Source organism: Hippopotamus amphibius, chromosome 2 (assembly GCF_030028045.1).
Source record: "Hippopotamus amphibius kiboko isolate mHipAmp2 chromosome 2, mHipAmp2.hap2, whole genome shotgun sequence".
Lineage (NCBI taxonomy): Eukaryota > Metazoa > Chordata > Mammalia > Artiodactyla > Hippopotamidae > Hippopotamus > Hippopotamus amphibius.
Window position 1 is genome coordinate 158,884,197 of NC_080187.1, and position 11,136 is coordinate 158,895,332.

Below are 11,136 nucleotides of genomic sequence, written 5' to 3' on the forward strand. Positions count from 1 at the left end.
TTTACCACAAAAAGCTTATTCTCTTTCACTTTTTCAAGAAGCTCAGGGAATGTATATTCATTGCATGTTTAAAGAAGTTTATCTTCTGCCCTTGTACCTGATCTACACTTTGTCTGGACACATAAATCTCATTTTACTCTCTTTCTTTGAGGACTTTTATAGGCACTGCTCTGCTGCCTTCAGGGGACTGTTAGCAGATTCTTACAAATTTCAGGATATAGTTATTAGGCAATTAACCCAGAAATTCCACTTCTAGGAATTTAATCAAGTGAAATGAAAACATATGCCCACAAAAAAAACAGGATATGAGTGTTCATAGAGCCTATATTCACAATAGCCCAAGACTAATGAAGCCCCAATGCGTGTCAGCAGTAGAATGGATGAACAAGTCATGGTGTATTCACACAATGGAATATTACTCAGCAATTAAAAGGAATAAACCACTGATACATACATCAACATGGATGAATTTCACAGACATCATATGGAGAAAAATAAGGTGAACATCATCGTGGTCAAATGTCGGTTTTGATATCTTTCCACAGGAAAAACACTGCCCCCAAGTCCAGAGACCTAGTTTCTAAGCTTTAGTGTACAAACCTGCTTGTGAAACTTCAGACTTTGAGGGAGAGAGGGAGCTACTTTCACCATCTATAAAAGGTGATAATATAATAGATGATAATATTTTCACTTTTTTGAAGTTCTGAAATCCAGAGGATTTAGTCACTTGTAGTCTACATGAAAAAAACATTGATCGTCTTCCATTCCTTATAATGTGTGAGTTATAATCACTAATGACATTCCAATTTTAACACAATGAATTTTTTTTTGCAATTTTAGCATTCTCTTTCTTTCAAATTATGTTTTAGATGAGTTACATTGATGCTTTCTTATTTTTCATTCTCTTCATTGGATTATGGATACAGATATTTTTAAAAATCTTTTTATCATTCTCAATTTTGTCTTCAATATGTTCTAAGTTTCTCCATAGTCTTTTTTTAATTGATTTTATTGAAGTGTAGTTGATTTACAATGTTGTGTTAATTTCTGCTGTACAGCAGAGTGACTCAGTTATACATATATATACATTCTTTTTCACATTCTTTTCCATTATGGTTTATCCCAGGATAGTGAATCTAGTTTCCTGTGCTATACAGTAGGGCCTTGTTGTTTATCCATTCTCTATATAATAGTTTGCATCTGCTGATCCCAAACTCCTAGTCCATTCCTCCCCTCCCCCTAGGCAACCACAAGTCTGCTCTCTGTGTTAGACTTACTCTTGATTTGAACGTCCAGATCCCAAACCTTGGTGTAGACAAAAAGGTGAAGTTGAAAATTTATATCAAGTTTTGGGGATGCCCTGTCACAAGGCTGGAAACTCCAGTTTGGGCTCAGGGCCATGGAAGGGATCTAGACAAGGGAGGGAGCCTGAATTTCAGAATTTCACAGGGAGCGAGCTAGGGCCTGGGGACCACTGCATGCTTGTGCCTCAGGATCCAGGCCAGATCCCTTCCTCCTGGGAGCCCTGCCTGCTGGCTGACTGCAAGCCAGCAGTGCAGCCTGAGCAGGGCTGCACGTGGGGAGGGGGTGGAGTGCCCTGATCCCCTTCACCCACACTCAGATTTGTCAGCTCTGGGCAAAAGCCCTGCCTTTTGCCAGGGCTGCTCTTTTTTTTTTTAATTTATTTGCCTGTTGGCTGCATTGGGTCTTCGTTGCTGCGCGTGGGCTTTCCCTAATTGCGGTGAGCATGGGCTACTCTTCGTTGTGGAGCACAGGCTCTAGGCGCATGGGCTTCAGTAGTTGTGGCACACAGGCTCAGTAGTTGCGGCTCTTGGGCTGTAGAGTGCAGGTTCAGTAGTTGTGGCCTATGGGCTTAATTGCTCCACAGCATGTGGGATCTTCCCCGACCAGGGATCAGACCCATGTCCCCTACATTGGCAGGCGGATTCTTCTTTTTTTTTTCTTTAAGCTCTTTATTGGAATATAATTGCTTTGCACTGTTGTGCCAGATTTTGCTGTACAACAAAGTGAATCAGCTGTATTTATACATATATCCCCATATCCCCTCCCTCTCGTGACTCCTTCCCACCCTCCCTATCCCAGCCCTCTAAGTCATCTCCCATCATCGAGTTGATCTCCCTGTGACACAATGAATTTTAACACAATTCTAAACCATTCTGTAGAATTGCTCTATATCCTAAAAATGAAGAATCCAAGGCTATTAGTGAATAAGATCAAGTTATATCAGATTCACCAATCTAATTACTCATTTCTTATTAATTATTTCCTTTTTCACTCTAATAATAACCAAGCTTTTCCTATATTTAGTTATTAATTCAACAAGTGCATATTAAATGTCTACCTTGGAACTATATACAGGCCCATAAATCTGCTTTATTACTGGTTAGGGAATTGAATTTATTATGTCTGTTTTCTTCTTAATGAGGCAAGACATATGTAAAAGGTGTCTATTCTTTGGAAATGAACTTAAAGTACCCTCCAATTATTGTAATCTCTCTACACACTAAATTTTTCTTTCCTCCAGTGAGGTGTCTATTCATAAAGAAAATTAGGACTCATGGAGGATATAGCTCTTGGAGAAAAGAAAACAGAAAAGAACATAATAGGAAACATCCCTAAGGATTTTAGTGATTTATGAGCCACACACAAAGTCCTGTTTAAAGCCATAATTCATATATAGGTTATGGTTACTTAGAAGAATTCTATTTACTTCGTAAAGGAAATATGCTCGATTCCAACAATATTCCATTTGACTGACATTTCCTGCTAAACATTTTGTTTCTTCTAAATACAAATCAAAAAAAAAAAAAAAGAAGAAGAAAAGAAACTTTGCTTATCATCTTTCTTAAGGATTTCTCAAAATAAGGAAAAGATCTGTAAATACCTTTCTGGGAAATATTTAAGTAAGCATCTAGAGCTTCATGTCTGATATAATTAGCATCAAGCCTTCCTTGGATTGGAGAGAATGACAGTGATATAGATGGCATATTTGTTCCCAGTCCTTCACACTTTCCTGTAGTCTCATCCTTTTCCCTTCGACTTTGAGGTTCCTCCTAGTAGGAGTGGAGTATATTTCCCATTCCATTGAAGTTGTGAATTGCTTTGACTAATACACTATAGGTAGAAATGTCAGTGTGTCAGTTCTGAGCTAGGTCTTAAGAAGCAGCACAGGAGGTACCTCTCTGTGGTCCAGTGGTTAAGACTCCCTGCTTCCACTGCAGGGGGCACAGGTTCGATCCCTGGTCAGGGAACTAAGATCCCAAATGCTGTGCAGCCAAAAAATAAAGCAAAGCACAATGTTTCTGTTCACCCACTTGGCACTTCTGCCATTACCTTAAGAACAGGTCTGCTGGTCCCAGAGCAAAAAGAGAATGTGATGCAGAAATGCCTCAGGGGCCTGCAGACCAGCAACTGTGATTATATTTGTTTATTGTTGTCTGCCACTGTATTTTGAGAGAGCGGTTTATAACAGCATTATTGTGACAATAGCTGACTGATTCAGTCAAGAGACACAGATGACAGTATCATCTCCTGAAGTTCATTTTAACAGAAATCCCTCTCAGATATGATACACAGGTCAAGCAGAAGAAGAGCTTTTCAGCATGTGATAAAGGCACTTTTCACCATGCCATGGTATTAAGCTTTCATTTTCTTTAAAGAGTAAGTGGTTGTATGATAGCTTCTGAAACCTCCTAATTATTTAGTTCATTCAAAAGCAGCAGACAAGGATCTGTGTGTATAAGACAGATACATTCTATTGTATTTTCCTATGAAGGTATAAAACTATGTAATCCACTTTTGTAGACTATAAAACCATGTCCCAGAAATCATCATGGGTGACCTGACCATTCCAACTGCAGGACAAGCACAGTCTTCAAAGGAGACACATGCAAATGTGATGAGTAAAACCGAAAAAGACTACCGTATATCTGGGGCACTACAGAAAAATATATGTGTGCGAGAGAGAAAGAAAGGGAACAGACTGATTTTTAACAGAATATACTACACACAGTTCAGCACAACCTAAGAAACAGTCCAGGGGAAATACAAGTTGCAGAGGCAAAGAGGAACAGATTGAAAAGAAACCACTGACAATCAACAATACATAGACAGGAAAGAAAGAAGAGATGATAGATGTTGTGAGTAGCCGACTCCTGGTACAGAGACAACCCATAAGCTTTCATTCTCTCAAGGCCAAAGGCAGGTAGCAAATCAGCTTATTTATGTGGAAGGAAAATGTCAAAAGGATCAAAATGTGCTCTGATGTCTACTTGAAGGATAGGTGAAGGAAAGGATAAGGTGAAGTATGATAGAGACAGAGATTTAGAGTACCACGATAGAGGTACATTGATGGGGAGGGAAGGATGGAGGGAAAAATACCCGATGTAAGTCTTGTTTCCCATTTTATTGAGGACATTCATTCAGCAGTGTTTATACCGGAAAGGAAGATCACAGAGTCCTGCAGGCAAGGACGAGACAGCAAAGGTCTTAGTGGACAGAGGTGAGGAATGGTCAGAGAGAATAGGCAACCTGCAAATAGCTATTCAAAGCCTAAGAATGGAGGACAAATAGAAAGGAGAAAAGCAAAACCAAATCAGAACACAAAACCTTGTTGTTAGTAGAAGCAATTAGCAATTGTAGAGAGTTTTATCTTTTATTTCCTCAGAAAGAAAAGTTCTTGAATCTTTGTGGAACATGTACTATACCCTCTTGAAGGGATAACTGTATTTCATTTTATAAAACGCATTTTTTTTACATTATTTTCTTTTTGGAATGTAATACTTGTTACATTCAAAAGAATTTTTGTCTCTGCGCACACACACACACACACACACATGAATTATAAAGTACAATAATGTAAATGTTTACCCACAGACACACCATCCAGACCAAAGAACTGGAATGTTATAATAATTATGCATCTACCAATGCGCTGTACCCTTTTTCCTTCCCCCAGCTCTCTTGCATAGATAACCTTTACCTTGAATTTTCACATTATTTTTCTGCACCACGTATACCCAATGAGATTTCTAAGATTCCTCTACCAGGTTGAGTTGAATATATTCCAAAACTTGTTTTTGTTTTTAAACATGAGACAAGAATAAAAAATGCAAGTCAATTCAATATTTTTATATTTCTTAACCAGCGGCTTTCCCATAGTATGTTGAACTCTCCTCACCACCGTGGCCCTCTGAATGTCAGCATGATGTGTTGGCACGGCTGCTCCACTCACCTTAACATAAAAGGAGTCTACATCCCAGGTAATCTAATTGACAGTGTTCAACTTTTCAGAAGAGATTTTCATCCCTCAGTGGTGCCCCGAGAAAGTGGCTTTTGGGAGTCAAGAATACTTATAACCAAAACAAAATGAAGGCTATTTGTTAAATATGGTATGTATTTGAAAACAGAATGTTTTGCTACTTCTTGTAATACATTTGCAATCACATATATAAGTACAAACATATCCACAAGCCCTTCCTGCCTGCAGTATCCACATTTACTTTGCAAGATTTATAGATACCTGCATTTAAAACCACCATTATTTCTACTTTCCAGGACTTAAGTTTTTAAATATCAAATATTAAATGACTAGATTTAAATAGTCATTTAACACTTAAAAATAATAATGATGTAGAACTGGGAAAGGACTTCCTCAGCAACTAAAAAGAAAAAAAGAAAAAGAAAGGAAAGGAAAGGATAAAGGAGAGAGACAGCGACAGCAATGGGGACAGAGAGACACAGAGGGAGAGCGTCTGTGTTATATTTCACTGTAAATTCTTCTTCTCCTTCTTGATTCACTTAATTCATACAATACTACCTGTTTTGCTCAATGTCAAGGTTTCTAACTTGAAGGTACGACTCATTCTTCTTGAGCAAAATAAAATTTTCTACTTTTGTTTACAAAATGTCTTCACCTAAGGTAGACCCAAAGATGTTTATATTGTTTTCAGGACTTCACATCTGATAAAATGATCACATTTGCCGTATTTAAAACAGAAGTCATATGCTAAAATCTGGGATTTGTTATAATTATTGTGAATATACATCATTAAGACTTTCTAAATGTTTAGTCTCACTAGTCAGTAAAGAAGGGGGACCACAGAAATGGCAGAAGCAATATGATTCCTTAAAAAGGAAAAATATATTACTTTTTGATACCAAAAAAAAAAAAACCAAAAAAAAACAGAAGTCAAATTGTGTATAATACAGTTAATATAAGGTACTGTCCTTAAAATAAGAGAGTGATATTAAATTCCTAAAAGACACAATGTGTCTTGTCCACTGCAGTAAGCCAATCTCATTTTCATCTCAGAAAAGAGAATGTAACAAGTAGCTATAAATTAAAGTTTTCCTTGGAAAAGATTAAATTACATAGTGTCTATGAAAGTGCTTAGAAATTCTAATATAAATACATGTGAGGAATAAATGCATTGCTATACCTAAATGATCTTTTAGGAAATTTCATAAACAGATATTCTAGTAAACTAAATTTTAACTTGGTATATTTTAGGTTCAATATCATTAGAAATATCATTATTGAAAAAAGGTACTCTCAGTGATAAGGAACTTTTGAATTCTTTCTCTGATGGAAGCACAATCATTGAAACTTCGTATTAGTGAAATATGTAGTAAAATCAGCTGATTTATTCTGTATGGGACTCTCTGTGCTTCTCGAACTTGGTTAATTATTTCCTTTCCCGTGTTGGGGAAGTTTTCCACTATAACCTCTTCAAATATTTTCTCAGACCCTTTCTTGTTTTCTTCTTCTTCTGGGATGCCTATAATTCAAATGTTGGTATGTTTAAGGTTATCACTGAGGTCTCTGAGACTGTCTTCTATTCTTTTTATTCTTTTTTCTTTTTCCTGCTCTGTGGCATTTATTTCCCCCTTTCTATCTTCCAACTCACTTATTCGTTCTTCTGCCTCAGTCATTCTGCTGCTTATAGCATCTAGAGTATTTTTAATTTCAGTTATTTTGTTATCTATTGCTGTTTGGTTTTCTGAGTTCTTATGAACTGTTTCTTGTACTTTCTCTATTTTGTTATCGAGATTTTGTATCATTTTTACTATTATTACTCTAAATTCTTTTTCAGGGAAATTACCTCAACATAATAAAAGCCATATATGAAAAACCAAAAGCCAACATCGTTCTCAATGGGGAAATACTGGAAGAATTCCCTCTAAGAACAGGAACAAGACAAGGGTGTCCATTCTCACCATTATTATTCAACATAGTTTTGGAAGTTTTAGCCACAGCAATCAGAGAAGAAAAAGAAATCAAAGGAATACAAATTGGAAAAGAAGAAGTAAAATTGTCACTCTTTGCAGATGACATGATATTATATATAGAAAACCCTAAAGACTCTACCAGAAAACTGCTAGCACTCATTGATGAGTTTAGTAAAGTAGCAGGATACAAAATTAATGCACAGAAATCTCTTGCATTCCTATACACTAACAACGGAAGAGCAGAAAGAGAAATTAAGGAAACTCTCCCATTCACCATTGCAACAAAAAGAATCAAATACCTAGGAATAAACCTGCCTAAGGAGGCAAAAGATCTGTATGCAGAAAACTTTAAGACATTGATGAAAGAAATCAAAGATGACACAAACAGATGGAGAGACATACCATGTTCCTGGATTGGAAGAATCCACATCGTGAAAATGACTTTACTACCCAAAGCAATTTACAGATTCAATGTAATCCCGATCAAATTACCAATGGCATTTTTCCCAGAACTAGAGCAAGAAATCTTACCATTTGTATGGAAACGCAGAAGACCCCGAATAGCTAAAGCAATCTTGAGAAGGAAAAATGGAGTTGGTGGAATCAGGCTTCCTGACTTCAAACTATACTACAAGGCCATAGTGATCAAGACAGTATGGTACTGGCACAAAAATAGAAAGGAAGATCAATGGAATAGAATAGAGATCTCAGAAGTAAGCCCAAACACATATGGGCACCTTATCTTTGACAAAGGAGGCACGAGTATACAATGGAAAAAAGACAGCCTCTTCAATAAGTGGTGCTGGGAGAACTGGACAGCAACATGTCAAAGAATGAAATGAGAACACTTCCTAACACCATACACAAAAATAAACTCCAAATGGATTAAAGACCTACATGTAAGGCCAGACACTATAAAACTCCTAGAGGAAAACATAGGCAGAACACTCTATGACATCCATCAAAGCAAGATCCTTTTTGACCCACCTCCTAGAATCATGGAAATAAAATCAAGAATAAACACATGGGACCTCATGAAACTTAAAAGCTTTTGCACAGCGAAAGAAACCATAAACAAGACTAAAAGGCAACCCTCAAAATGGGAAAAAATAATTGCCTGTGAAACAATGGACAAAGGATTAACCTCCAAAATATACAAGCAGCTCAGGCAGCTTCATACCAAAAAAGCAAATAACCCAATCCACAAATGGGCAGAAGACCTAAATAGACACTTCTCCATAGAAGACATACAGATGGCCAACAAACACATGAAAAGATGCTCCACATCACTAATCATCAGAGAAATGCAAGTCAAAGCCACAATGAGGTATCACCTCACACCAATCAGAATGGCCATCATCACAAAATCTGGAAACCACAAATGTTGGAGAGGGTGTGGAGAAGAGGGAACTCTCCTGCACTGTTGGTGGGAATGTAAGTTGGTACAGCCACTATGGAAAACAATTTGGAGGTTCCTTACAAAACTACAAATAGAACTACCATATGATCCAGTAATCCCACTCCTGGGCATATACCCAAAGAAAACCATAATCCCAAAAGAAACTTGTACCATAATGTTTATTGCAGCACTCTTTACAATAGCCAGGACATGGAAGCAACCTAAATGCCCATCAACAAATGAATGGATACAGAAGATGTGGCATATATATACAATGGAATATTACTCAGCTATAAAAAGGGATGAGATGGAGCTATATGTCATGAGGTGGATAGAACTACAATCTGTCATACATAGTGAAGTAAGTCAGAAAGAGAAAGACAAATATTGTATGCTAACTCACATATACGGAATCTAAAAATGGTACTGATGAACTCAGTGACAAGAACAAGGATGCAGATACAGAGAATGGACTGGAGAACTCGAGGTATGGGAGGGGGCGGGGGGTGAAGGGGAAACTGAGACGAAGCGAGAGAGTAGCACAGACATATATATACTACCAACTGTAAAATAGATAGTCAGTGGGAAGTTGTTGTATAACAAAGGGAGCCCAACTCGAGGATGGAAGATGCCTTAGAGGACTGGGGCGGGGAGGGTGGGGGGGACCCAAGGGGGCGGAGTCAAGGGAGGGAGGGAATATGGGGATATGTGTATAAAAATAGATGATTGAACCTGGTGTACCCCCCCCCCCGCAAAAAAAAACAGTTTCTGCAGGAAAAAAAAAAAATAAAAAAGATTCAACTGGAAAAAAAAAAAGGCAATTATAGAATACATTACATCGTACGATCAATAAAATACCAGAAAACCCAGCTTTTGATCTTATATTTGAGCTAAGGTAATTCAAGAGAAAGGTCTTTATTATTTGCTTTTGTGCTTCCAAAGCATTATGGAAATCTATAAATACAATAATTACCTTTTAAATAGCTGTTCCATCTTCAAAGCACAAAATCTGTGATTGAGTTTTGCCAGATAATCAGTGAAAACTGACATAGATTACTGCTACCTTTTTTGTTTCATTTGTCAGTATGATTTGTCACTTAAGCTTTTAGTTCTGTATTTGGCACATAATTGAATGCAATGTAGTTTAAAATGAAATCTATTCCCGTTTATGAGAACATTCACTTATTAAAGGTTAAATAAAAATTGAAGAACATTTAACTTATCTTGAATACAAACGACTTAGCTTTGACTATTTAAACATTTAAATATTTAATGATTGAGTTCCACCAATAATCAAGATTTTCCATATTCCTAAATATATTGGCATATATCTTTTCAAAAATTAAATGATGTGCAACTTACATTGAGGATTTTTTTTTTGTATTTTTGGAATAATTTTATTTGTTTATTTATTTGGCCATGCAGCACGGCTTTCAGGATCTTAATTCCCAGACCAGGGATTGAACCCATGCCCCCTGCAGTGGAAGCACAGAGTCCTAACCACTGGACCACCAGGGAATTCCCTGGAATAATTTTAAAAAGTAATTTAGATAATCTCTTACTAGTTCTGCAATCTTTGTGTTCATATACATTTATAAAAATTAGAAAATCTGTTATTCTCTTTTGTACTTACACTGTCATATGTTAGTTAAATTAATGCAATATATTCTTGGTGTTTTTTCTTAGTTTAAAAACTTAACTGAAGGAAGATTAATGGATAATTTTAAAAATTCCTTAGAAAGAAATAATAGTAAGCTTCTTTCATTGGAAGTTAACCTCTCACGTTACTAGGAATCCAAATCTATCTTTCTTTTTACCTTATGAATTTTCTTTCTGATACCTTTGCATAAAATGGATTTTGGAAAAATATAATTAATCATATTTAATCCAGAAAGAAATGAATGACATTCACATAGTTGAGCAAATTAAAATTACAGAACTTGTTTTATTATTGTGCGTCTCTTGGAATACTGTGCCCTGAAATAATTTTCACATTTAGTCAAAGTACTGCTTAAGAGAGCAGTAATTAAAACATGTGAATGCATCATCTTTAATTATGCCTAATTTGTATGTTGCCTATAAACACTGTTGAGACAATCTCAATTGGGATAGAGTAGCACATATTTAAAGTAGTATCCATAATTTCAGAAATTTTAGGCTATAATGGTACTTATTACATAGACAGTGTTTACAAACTAGCCTTATTTAGAGAGGAAATATATGAGACTATCAGCAAAGAATGTGAGGGTTAAGACATTTTCCTGGGTCATTAGCAAAGAATCACCTCTTAGATATATTGATGTTGAAGATTTTCTTTTTTCACTGATAAATAAAAAGCCACTTCAATTAACATGACATTTTCCTTTGCAAGAACTCAAAAGACTTGCCATTGTTGTTTCAATAATATTATTGTCGGGAGTAGACAGGGAAATTTTAAATTTTTAAAATTCATTATTTTATGGAAAAGTGACTTAGAATCAGAACTA